Consider the following 13,869-nt stretch of genomic DNA (forward strand, 5'->3'; position numbering starts at 1 on the left):
AAATGAATGGATGCACCTGGTACTTCCGCTTTGACGGTGACCGGCCGCTTAACCCCCCGCATGCCGGCTACGTCCATTCATTTCTATGCGAGCGTGCTGTTCGGATCAGCTGATCCGAACAGTACTCGCTCATCTCTAGTATCAGACTAATGACAGTACCTCGTAGGGCGCCTTCTACACTTTCCAAAGATGCCTTTCATATTCTGCATTGTAGCTCCATTTTCATAAAATTTTTTATTCTTATGCAAATTCGCTTAAAAGCGCTTTAGGAATGTTACTTCTTCTGCCAGGGTGTCACTCAAGTAATGGGGAAGGATTGGGAGGCAGTTAGGGCCATTATCTAGAACAGACAACAAAAACCATAGAGCTTTCCTTGGCACAAGAACATTGGGAAAATAGGAGGGTCAGCTGTATTATGCACAGGGATAATGGCGTGAATGGATTTATCACAGTACTGCGATCAGCATGTTTGTAAAAGTTAGTATAAAGTATCCATTTCCTTTAACATGGACACTTTGAGACTTTTGATAAGCATTAAGAACACACATGGTTTTGCGCATTTATTATAAATTTCTCTTTCCCTTAGGACTATTTATAGAGATACAGTAGACTTACAGTACTTACAGATATGTCCATGGGCTATTTGGGCCACTAAACCACCCACATGTTCTTATGTGCTAGTGGCACGGGCCCATAGGCACTGGCATCAGTATTGAGATTGCAGCTTCCATCTGGCCCATAAGTCAAGGAGACCCTCAGATTACCCTAACCACACTAAGGGTGATTAAACTCCTTAGCACCCATAGCCATCACTATGAAGAATTTGTTGTAGGGATGAGGTAGGGGGCCCCGGACAAAAGATTGCATTGGGGCTCACAAGACTTTAGTCACGCCACTGGCCGGTGGTATAATGTCCCAAATTTCCTATGCGGAAGCTATCCATGGCCAAAACCTTTATACTTATGTTTTATACCTTGAAATATATCTTGGTTTCAGTGCACGTGTCGGATCTTAGGTGCATGCGCAGTGAGGCCAATGTGTACTTTCCTGGTTTCAACAAAGATTTGAACAGGGTCCGGGATCACCAGACTTGAGTGTCATTGGAGCCATTGGGGTTTTTTTTTGTAGTTTTTGTTTTTTCACTTTTTGTAATTCCTTAATATGATTTATTAAAAGTAAATTTTTATGGAAATTTTCTTCGGAGAGTTGCCGGTTTTCCATAAAGGTGTCTTCTTAAAAATGTGGCCATGGACAAGCATAGGGATAGGCTATTCGGGACACTAAACCACCGGTCCACAAGGACTTGTGGGGGATTCAATGCTCCTGATAGACTCCCAATAAGGTTAGACACATATGTACCCCCCACTTACATGTTCCATGAATTCTGGTGTCTTCTTATGTGGCAGAAGGACCTTTGGACCTCCTCAGCCTCTAGAGTCTTGGTGCAGATGCTATCTTGTATCCCCTACAGTTACATTCTTCTATGCCACATAAACTTTATATGCAAAGGGGTTAAAATCTCATATAGTATTCATGTAGAACATGGTTCAGTACAGCTCCACTAATCTTTTTTAGGCCGCTGCAGGCTTGTCCTGCCGGCTGACAATTATATGCTTTTGATATAGAGTTTATTTGAATTGCGATGTCCTCGGCTGAAACTCTCCCGATATGTTAGACAAAATGACTTGTGGTTTATTAATAGTGATACATTTATTATTATCCAGTTAGTATTTGCTTGCTCCTTTTAATATTTTATATGAACCATTCTTCCAGTGCTAAACTACACCGCGCAGTGTTCATAAGAATAATGAATGTGTCATTTTCATATCTTCCTTCCGCAATGCGTCATATACTTTTCTAATACTTATATCATACTGTTTTATTGAAGCACACACTGAGGGCAATGGCTTAGAAGGCAGTGGACGCTTGACAGGGGAAAAAATATTTGACATAAATTTTAATAATGGCTACTTCTGTTCGGTTGAGGTATGTTCATAAAACCAGTGGATAGGAAAGAACAAAACAGAACTGAATTACACACATGGAGAATGAGCGGAACTGAATGCAGATACAATATGCCATGTAGACGATAAGACTGGGACGGAGAAATTAACCCGCCATGATAATTAACCCATTAGATGTGCTATGGAACTAATTCGTTTGGCTCAATCATATGACCAGCCACTAAAGTTTTGGTTTCTGCTTAAACTATACCGTGACGGTTTTGGAAATCGTATTGTTTCTGTTGTGCGTATTATTCTGCAGTGTGTGGATGGGATTCGTGTTTACGCCACGTGGGGCCCCAGCCTTAGATAGCCATGAACTGGTTGTCTGCTGCAATAGCCCATCTAAGAAATGGCACATACATTCAGACATGTTACTTAGAGCTCCAGAACATTAGGCTCTAACTCGCTTGACTCCGCACCGCCTGCTCATCAGAGCAATTTTTTACATGCTCCTCTGACCTCTTTGGTCAGTAAGTTGCCACAGGATCCACTTTTTCTGGATGGTTTACCTCAGTCACATCATTTTCATTTACATTTGCCTCCCTTGCAAGAGAAAACCTGACAATGAGCTAATCCTTACATCTTGGAGGACTGCATGAGCAAATATTATATGGTTACTAGGGTTGAGCCGATCTTAACTTTTCAGGATTGATTTTAAAATCCGATTTCCGATCATTTTTCATTCGAACCCGATCTCGATCCCAATTCCGATCCCAATGCAAGTCAATGGGATTTTTTTATTAATCGGAGATCGGATTTTAAAAGCAATCCTATTCACTATACAGCATGGAATCAATATGTCCTTCAGACAGATCATGCGGAATGTTTTTTCGTGAAAAGATTATTCATAGACTAGTTACCATCAAGCAAAAATTTAGAACAAGGCTGACTTCTTTATAGCCCAAGACAGCCTGTCATCAGTTAGCTAAAATAATAGTTTGTTGGTATTGCATTTATCGCGCTGAATAATTGTTTGGTGTACATCAGCCATTATGATAGAAACACTTTGTATTACATTATAGGATCCTTTGCAGCTAAATGTTAAAGACAAGGCAGGGTTTGCCACCAGAAAACTAAGACATTATAAGGGTGTGTTTCCAATTTTTCGGGAGTGGATTGAAAAAAAAGCTAAGTACCATCTGTCCTTTATATGTTCTCACCCTTTATGATCCAGAACTTTGTATTGGCTTTACAAACTGCAAACCTGAACATATAGACACACCCTAATACCTGATAACTCAACTTAAGTACATCATTCTAGGACTAAATTATTTTCAATCATTGGAATATTTACATAAGTGGACAAGATCTATAAACTTATGTTTGCAGAGGTACAAGCGGAGTATGGAGATATTAACTCTTCCCATCGCAGGCATTTTTCGTTTTTCAATTTTTGTTTTTGACTCCTCCTATTCATAACCCCATAACTTTTTTCATTTTTCTTTCCACAGAGCCACAGGAGGCCCCTAATGTTTGTGTGACAAATTGTACTTCATAATGGTAACTAAAATGCACTAGGAACCTCTAAAAAAAATCAGAACGGGGTAGAAATGGAGAAAAACTTTCTTATAAGCTTTGTTTTTATTGTGCATCAAAAATGACATATCACTTGTATTCTATGGATCAGTAAAATTCCAGAGACACTCGCACATAATTTATAGAGTTTTTTTTACATTTTATCCCTTTTAAAAAAAAATCTGGACATGCTGCTCCTTGACCACCTGCATTATCTAGAGTAGACTCTAGTCATCTGGGTGCAGTGGAGAAGAACAGAATGTGAGAGAAGGGAGCACAAGTGAGGGCGGACTGATGTTATTATTGTACAGATAAAGTCTGGAACTTATGTAGAAGCAAAATGGGAATTTCAAACAGTATATTTGATTTCCCTCACATAGAAACACATAGACCCCCGTAAACTTCTGCTTTCATCTTCACTAGGGTTGAGCCGATCTTGACTTTTCAGGATCGATTTTAAAATCTGATTTCCGATCATTTTTCATTCGAACCCAATCTCGATCCCAATTCCGATCCCAATGCAAGTCAATGGGATTTTTTAATTAATCGGAGATCGGATTTTAAAAGCAATCCTATTCACTATACAGCATGGAATCTAACAATTGTTAGAATCCACGCTGTGTAGTGAATCACTAAGTAGCCAAAGGATTTTTTTTAATCCTCTGGCTACTTAGTCCCCCTGGTGTCCACTTACCTCCAGAGATGGCTGGTCCAGTGCCTGCCTTCTTCTTTGCTTCGCTGCCGCTCCATGCTGCTCCCTGCCCCCTCCCTGCCAGGTTAGGAGAGTGTGGGCGGGTTAGGAGAGTGTGGGCGGGTACTGGGAGGGGAGACACTTTACAATCTAATGGCTCCTAAATCTTCATCAGTCTTTCTCTTCTGTCATAATAATAAAAATAATGATAATAGCCTTATATAGCGCCAACTAATTCTATGAGATATATTACAGCTTCCATTTTTTCAACATATAAAATATTGTCCATGTGCTGTATAACTGGTTGAATACATGGATCATTATTCTTTCAATATTTAGCTTAATAAAGTTTAGCTGTCATTAATAGAAGTTACAATCATGTACCGTATTTTCCGGCGTATAAGACGACTGGGCATATAAGACGACCCCCAACTTTTCCAGTTAAAATATAGAATTTGGGATATACTTGCCGTATAAGACTACGCCTCTTCTAACGCACATTCAGTAAAAAGTAAAAAACATCAGATTTTATTTCAATATGGTAAATTTTAATTCAAAAGCTTATGACATGCAGGTACTTAGCAGGATAATGCTGGTTGTCATCAAACCTATAATCAATAGCATTACACATTGCTATTCATGTAAGTGGCCTTTCATATAATATATACACTGCTTGCTGGTAGCTTTCCACTTTGGCTTATAAATGGTGGTCCTGAGTGTGGGTGAAGGAGTCGTGTTTTTTCTAGACCAATTATTATTCTAACAAAATGTCGGTGCAATGTCAACCAAATATTAGGTGGTATAATCTTAAGCTAGAGATCCTAGAGATGTATGAGAGCTATTATTCAGCATCAGTTTGCACTGTCTAAAAATTTGTTAGAATGAAGTATCTCTGCCCCATTGTTCTAAGGCTTTACCCAATTTTCTTTTCCTAATATTTATTAATTTGTAAATTGACTTTGATAACATTTATTACTGGTATGTGTCCATGTTTGCAGATCAGCCATAAACCAGCCCCATGTCCTAATGTTTACATAGGAGGGTCATGTCCTGTAGATAAGATATAAATAGCTTAGATGACAAAAGGTACACTGGATCCTTGTCACCTGTTCCATCTAGAAACATCTCCAGAATGTGAAGCCCAAACCCAGCAAGTAGACATAAATTATTTAGAACATAACAGGTGCAGGCTAGTGTATATTGATATAGGGACACCAGAGGCACACTATACTGATATTGATACCAGAGATGATGTATTAATCTCCTACACCACTATTATGATGCAATAAATTCACAGGCCAGAATTTATTACAAAGCCAGGTTTTTGCTGCCATCACCACGTGGACATGGCGTGCCATGGGCTGAGGCCATCAGAACCATCAGATTTATCATTTATGCCACTTACACATAGATGGTGCCTGAAACCTATGTCAGCTTGAAGATTTCAGTGTAGTCCTTTAGAAATTAGGGCAAGGATTATCAAAACCAGTGTACATAGCGCTGGTCTTGAGAATCCCTCCCTTCCCCACTGTCTGTTATAGGGCGGTATTATTAGTATTTTAGTGGTTAACTGTGGAATATACAGTAAAACCATTGGCAGTGTATACTAACACAAAAAGTGTGCCGCAAAGAAATTGTATGAGATGGACAGTAGCTCCATCCAGAGGTGTAACATGAAGCTCCTGGGTCCTAGTGCAAAATCTGTACTGGGCCCCACTTACCATGTGATATCGATAACAGTACTGTCTTCTTATGTTATAGTGAAGCCGTTGGGTCCTCACAGACTCCTGGTAGCAATATCTTCTTCTGCACCCTCTATAGTTGCACCCCTGAAGCAAGTTTTGCTGCTGGATGAAACTTTCATAATGGTTTACACCAGAGAAGAAAGACAGAACAAATTTTTGCAATAGGAGAAGACCTTGATCATGAGCCACCAAATATAAAGGCTATTGCTCTGGTTTTTGACTGTTTTTGTTCAATTCAGTATTCACTTTTCTGGCCATCACCTCTATTGCATTGTTATGTGCCCCGTGTATTGAAGCATGTTTTGGTCAATGTAGGACGGTATTATTCACTCACTATACAGTGCTATATTTCAATTGCTTTGTGGCATTGTCATTGAGTTACTATACTACATTGTTGCTGTATTATGTAGTCAATGTATGACTGGGAGAAGAAGAGGCCACTGTGGAGATCGCTGCCCAATATGTGTCCATCCGTCACCAAGCAAGAGGAAGATAAGACACATAGACTATCCAACCCCCCACCCCCCATGGACTATCAAACCCCCCACCCACCACCCAAAAGACCCCACGGACTGTACTACCCACCTCCCCATGGACTATTAAACCCCCCTATGCCCCCCATCATCCGTCTACCCCATACCCACCGACACCTCAATGCTTCAAACAAGAACGAGGAGACCCTAAAGACACACAAACCCCCAACCCACGAACCCCGTACCCATCCCCCTCCACCACCCCCAACTTTCTTTTTGCTTTGGCAACACCAAATGTTTTACTCTTTGGTAATGCTAATAAAGCTTATTTGTATCTTTGTATCTTGTACCTGGGTAGCAAGTTGATAAAAAATGTTGTCTCCCCTTTAATCTGTCAATAACATCCTGTCCATGAAGTTCTTAATATAATTACTGAAATGTGTTTCGCATTGTGTCCTTTGGGTCATCACGCTGTGAGTAGTAAAGTCTTCACTTCCTAAATAAAGAGAATTAACTAACATAAGAAGGGTATTATTATGTTATTTTTGTATTACCATTTTCGCTGCTTAGAAACTCAAGGAATAAATCCAGCTTTGCAGCAATGATTAAGTTAATGTACAAGGAGGCAGGCTTACTGTATGCTTACCACCTTGTACCGATTTTGGAAAAACCAATTACACATCACAAAGAACTTGTCTTAAGCAGAGATAAGCAAATCTCCTGTAGGCAGATAGGCTGAGTTTTCGTAAGAGAATTTGCAGATCTTTTCATTTTGGTTTTCTAAAATAAAATAGGATGACTCGAGCTAAAAAGTGCTTGATTACGGGCTTGACATATAATGTAGTTAGTTTGTTATATCTTGATTTTTTTAAGCTTAACTATACTAGAGATTTTTTTTAACTATCATTCTATGTTCCCTGTTAGTCTGTATATTTCCAGAGTCGTGTACGTGGAGCCTATATAGTGGTACAGTGTTTCTGTATAATGTGTATTGTGCAACAAAATATACTCCATGTGACACCATATTATAGATACGAAACATTGCAAACATTTTACTGGCACTTGATGGAATATGGGACAATGTAACATGTAGGAGAAGAGTAGATTTAAAGGGGTTATCTGGTTTCTAGCATTGACCGCCTATCCTTAGGATCAGTCATCAATATTAGATCTCTGGGGGTCTGACACCTGGGACCCCTGCAGGTCACCGGTAATAAGACATTTACATATCGTAAGCTGTACAAACTGTAGTGGCGAGGGTACATGCTGCAGTGCTGTTCCATTGAAATGTATGTGGCAGCGCTGCAGTACCTACACTTGGCGCTATAGTTTGTATGGCGAATAACAGCATGGCTCGCAATATATAAACAATACCGTAGACTGAGCTGTCTCAGTACCAGTGACCTGTGGGGGTCCTCGGTGTTGGACCACACAGATCTATCCTAAGGGTAGACCAACTTTAAACTATCATTTCTGTACATTTTCCACTAATTCTACCACCCCTTTCAAAAATCTTCCTTTGTCATATAGTCTTATATATCACAGAGCTCAGCTTCTCTCCTCTATCATATAAACCTATATATCACAGAGCTCAGCTTCTCTCCTCTATCATATAAACCTATATATCACACAGCTCAGCTTCTCTCCTCTATCATATAAACCTATATATCACACAGCTCAGCTTCTCTCCTCTATCATATAACCCTATATATCACATAGCGAAGCTTCTCTCCTCTATCATATAAACCTATACACTGTCTACCAATAAGTATTTGGACACCCATGCAAATGAAGATATCTGCGGTCATGATGCACGTCAGGCCTTCCACCGTTAAATAGGAAACAGCATTGGCATTAGTTGCATGCAAGATGCCACGAAGTGCAGCGTTGTCTGATTTCGAGAAAGGGGTAATTGGGGGGTACCACAGAAATGGTCGATCCGTAAGGGACATAGCAAGCAAACTGAATTGCCCAAAATCGACAGTGGCCTATGTGACTACAAAGAGGAAGGTGAACGGTGATTGTCGGAATGTGCCCCAAGTCAGCAGACCCCCGAAACTGGGAGATAGAAACCGACGAGTGCTGGTCAGAGAAACCGCACCCAACCGATGGCTCACATACACCAGGAGTTTCACCAGGCATCCGGGAGTATTGTGTCCATCAATACCATCTGTAAGGAAGCGTCTGCTGGTTCTACCAACTATTGTATAGGAATAAATGTGGTTTTTATATTCTAACACAGGTGTCCAAATACTTATTGGTAGGCAGTGTATATCACTCAGCTCAACTTCTCTCCTCTATCATATAACCCTATATGTCGCAGAACTCAGCTTCTCTCTTCTATTTCTCTGTAAGTGACATCTGTTGGTCACATGGCTATGCTGCAGCTCAGTCCTATTCATTGCCATGTGACTAATGGATGAGGTCACTGTATGTTGGACCCTTTTTACTACTTCCAGTGCATTTCACTCCAGCACAAAAGCATTAAGAAACAAAGCACCAGTTTTAATATATCAAAATATATAAAAAAAAAAAAAAAAAAAAAAAAAGAAAAGAAAAAACTAGACCCGGATGGAATAAAGACTAAAGACAGGCTAGTTATACAGATTGCCTAGCTATTAATTGTAATACATCAGTGTAATGAGGATGAATAACTTCTAAAAATTGACATTTATTTACATTCTGCATAAAAGGGGTTATAAATCCAAGCTGACAATGCTCCTGTTAGTACTGTATTTTAGACCTATATCTCCCTATGTGTAATGGCTACATAGATGTATATAGTGAAAAATCTGCAGAGTACATCAGTCTGATTAGATTGCAAAGTGAGTCAAGATCCTTTCTGCTCATTAACAATGGTAGCAGGGATAAGTAATTGCAATACTGCAGGGAGCTAGTGGCCCTATCGTCCATGTATAGGCTATAGTCATTTTTTGCCTATAGGTAAATATCCCAGGTCTGGGCCATTGGCTAGTGTAAATCGGTGGCGTACGCCTTAGATAATGCCCCATTCTTGCTTTATATCTCAGCAAGGTTTTGTTCCTCTTGACTATGTATCATGTTACACGCTCCCTCACTACTGCTTTTGCAAAGCTGGCCAAAAGATTACTGGGTGTTCATTGTAGGAAAATAAAAGATTACAGGCACATGATCAGATATGGTTTTGATATGGATTTCACAACTACTGTATCTAATCTATCAACTATTGTGGATCCAGCAAAAAAGTTATCTAATCTGGAGTAGGATTTGTTTTTCTCCTTTTATTTAAACAACTGTTTTGCTTGTTGGTCATCTTTTTTGTCTTATTTACATATCAGCACGGAACTACATGGGTATTAAATTGTTACATTTAATTGTTCAGTGTGCATATCTGACTAGCTGGACTACAGATACCAGCACACCTACCGCTGGGGTCCTCTACAATATTATCCTATGGAGATTAGGAACTATTACCACAGGGCACTCCTGTTTAAATTCTAAATTGTTTGCCATTGGAGTGACTGGGGGTTTAACATTGTGTCCGCCGTCCCCTTGTCTTACGAATTCACAGAAGGGGTCCGATGTATGTTTAATTTGAGGCCCCCTCCCCTCATTTGTGTGTTTTTTTTTTGTTTTTGATTATTGTGCAATAGGGACACGTTATTTAGGTTTTATCTGTTTTATTAATAAAAGCTACGTTTTAGCCAGAAATCTCTACTTAAGAGGGTACCCCTTTAGTTTAATTACATTAACTGTATATTGGATTTTGGCTAATCCCATCCACACATTTCAAAAAAAATAATCTGCAGCGGAACTGCTACAATTGAAAAATTCTCACATTTTTGCAAATGACAGCATGCCAATTCTAGCTACAGAAGTGCTGGTAGTTTCCATATAGGTATAATGGAATCAGAAAGTCCGTAGAGGAAAACTCTGCAGACTTTCTGTGAAAAGTTGCAGTGGGAAAAAACGCAATTCATTTCCACTGCAGTTTTTCCTGAAGTGCTTTTTGGCTGCAGGTCACTATGTGGGGCCTTAGCCTAAAGTATGTTTGACATCTAACTGCTGGGAGCAGTAGCACATAGGTGCAGGATTCCTATTGATCCTGATTCTGAATACAGTAGGTGGTGGCAGCATGTATTTCAGCTACGTGGAATGAGTTGGGGTGTGATTTACATTCAGTTTGCAGTCTGCTGGAAGGGTGAGCACAAGATTGAGTGAGTGGAAAGAATTAACCCGACAGCCACAACAACGTCACAAGATAGGATGGCCGTACATGACAGCTCATATTAGTGATGTCACAGGAGGTGTATCTCTCATGTCCAATCATGATAAAGTCCTTTACAACTCTATAACTTTATACTGAGACAGACAGACATTTTACCCAACCATTCAGACTAGCTAGTCAGCACGGTGACCACTCACCAAACGGAAGTCCTTTCAATAAGCTGATCAGCAGAGGTGTCTAGAGTCAGACCCCCACCAATATAATATTGATAACTTGTTATAAGGTTAAGTCATCAATATTAAAATCTGGGTAAACTCTTTCACTCTTCTATCCGGTCTGGTGCCTCTACAAAAATCCCATTCGCTAGCATCTGTCTGAAGCAGTAATTTACTTGCGCAGCAAAAACTGTATCTGCTTACTCATATACAGATGGATGTTTCGTTCACAGGTAGCAGTCTTAATCTGACCCCTGCGCCTGCAAGGCCTACACCTGACATTGGTTTATACTCATTGTACTACATGAGAAGGGCAGAACGACCTACCATGCTAATTTCACAGGGATTGAATCGCGCTGTGCAAAGGCTTTTAAAGCTTAGTGTCATGGCAGGGCAGTGTCTGGCATTGTTATAAGCTTTTAGCCGGTATTAGTTGTATGGTACAGTTATTTGGGGGTTTGTATAATAGCATTTTAAAAGACGCCATTATATGTATTGCACTATTGTGTTGCCACGTATAATACTATTATTTGTAATTACAATTGTTATGGAGTTTATAGAGAGAACAGCACCATTTCATTTTATGCCTCAAACTGCAGCAATGCTAGAGCCATCTCTAATGGTCGTGAATGTGATCCATGAAATAAAGCTGTTCTGAAAGATAAAGTAAGAGTGACACTTATAGGATATTAGAAGCTACTGCAAAGAACCTACATCTAGATGAACAAAGCATAGGAGAATAAAAGTCAATTATTGCTTATTTTAAAGGGATTCTTCTAACACCAAAATCTCTTGTAAACCACCTATATGGTGTTGTAGGGGCGGTAAGTGAGCCGAGTATTGCACCTACATGCGTGACCATCATGCCTTTAGGAGCACCCATTTTGAGTGTGGTCACCACCTAGCACTGTTCCCTAATAGAAAGATTGACATATCACATAGCGCAATACGTGCTCCAGCAGAGATGGTCATGCCCTCAAGTGCATAAGTATTAAAAGTTTTTTGTTTTTGTTTTGTTTGTTTGTTTGTTTGTTTTTTTGGGGGGGGGGGCATGAACAAAACAATGGCACTGGTATCATATTAAAGATTATATCCAGTTCTAGCTGTGACAAAACCAGATATATCACCAGTTGAAGATGCAATGAGGGATGGGTGCCTTGTACCATCTAGATCCATTGTTCACCAAGGGATGGCACAGGAAGTTCTATATACTGCTGGAAAGCTGACAGTGCGCTGAATTCAGCGCACTGTCGGCTTTCCCGATCTGTGCCCCAGGTAAAGCGCTATCGGTCCCGGTACCGTAGCGCTTTAGTGTCAGAAGGGCGTTTCTGACACTTAGCCAGGGACGCCCTTCTGCCCAGCAGCACCTATTGCGCTGTACTGTGGAGCGGGGAGGAACGCCCCCTCCCTCTTCTCACAGTGCTCGTCCATAGACAAGTATTATCAGGAGAGGGAGGGGGTGTTCCTCCCCGCTCCACAGTACAGCGCAATAGGCGCTGCTGGGCAGAAGGGCGTCCCTGGCTAACTGTCAGAAACGCCCTTCTGACACTAAAGCGCTACGGTACCGGGACCGATAGCGCTTTACCCGGGGCACAGATCGGGAAAGCCGCACTGTCAGCTTTCCAGCAGTAAATAGAACTGCCTGTGCCCAAATCGGTGAAAGGTCCTCTTTAACTGTAACTATCATCCTGAGAATTTAACGTGCCTCTTATCGGGTCAATTCTCACAGATCAGCTGCCCAGTCACACCACCCTCTTACAGGTTGCCAACGGAGCTCCCCTCCAGTGGAAGAAAGAACGCACACTCTGGACACTGGGACTTCCCTGCAGTTTTAACAACAGCGGACAAGATGGTATACGTCACTGAACATATGAATGTTACAGAAGAAGACAGTGAGTAGTGATAGACATGGTGCTTCTACAGGAGCAGGGGATGTGACACGTGCCTCCTGCAAGCCATTGTCACTTCGGCATAGGATACTGGATCACTTGATGTCTTGGTGTAATGGTTCATTCTTCCCCAAATCTATCAAGACCTCTTATACTAATCTGCAAGCAGCAAGTTGTTCAAGCAGCTCATGCTTCTCTACCCTGGGCAGGCTAGGTTACCCCTTATGTCATTGAGTACCATTCAACTTGTCATACAGTGAAACTCTCAAAAGCAATCAATTCTATCTATCAAGAGCAATAAAGTGACCTTACTTTCAGAAATTTCCAATAGCCACCTAATGAACTGAACCAGTTAAAAGTGACATGTACTCACCAAGACAACACACAATGCAAATTATACCCTGTAACATGTCCAAGTCTAACATAACATACAATGCAACCATTAGCTTTGAACATGCCAGGCTGTGACATACGGCGCCAAGGCCATGCCTCTGCCAAATTACATGGGCAGTGAGGATGACAGGTGGGCCCTTCTCTTTTTTTTTTTTTTTTTTTTTATGTAGATTGTGAGCCCCACATAGAGCTCACAATGTACATTTTTCCCTATCAGTATGTCTTTTTTGGAATATGGGATGGAAATCCATGCAAACACGGGGAGAACATACAAACTCCTTGCAGATGGTTTTTTGCCCATGGCGGGATTTGAACACCAGGACTCCAGCGCTGCAAGGCTGCAGTGCTAACCACTGAGCCACCATGTGGCCCCTTGGTGGGCCCTTCTCTTGACCATCTATGCAAGTCTTCAGACAGAGAGCACAACAACTGTCTAAGATGGATGTCTGTACATGCACCTACACCATGTATTGAAGGTAACAGGGAAACCAGAAGACCTTCTTAAAGGGGTTGTCCAACAATTGGATAAATCACAGAGGAGGATGAGGAAGGTGAAATCATCACCCTCAGCAATGGCTGGAAAGGACCCACTCACATATATCTCCATGTCCTCTCCTGTGGCTGCTGAGGCCACTGATTGGTCTCAGTGATGATGTGTGCTACAGGATACTGGAGTGCCTGGACAGACAACGGTGGTGGACACCAAAGCAGCAGGACAGGTATGATTGGGCTGTT

The sequence above is a fragment of the Leptodactylus fuscus genome, chromosome 9 (genome assembly GCF_031893055.1).
Source record: "Leptodactylus fuscus isolate aLepFus1 chromosome 9, aLepFus1.hap2, whole genome shotgun sequence".
Classification (NCBI taxonomy): Eukaryota; Metazoa; Chordata; class Amphibia; order Anura; family Leptodactylidae; genus Leptodactylus; species Leptodactylus fuscus.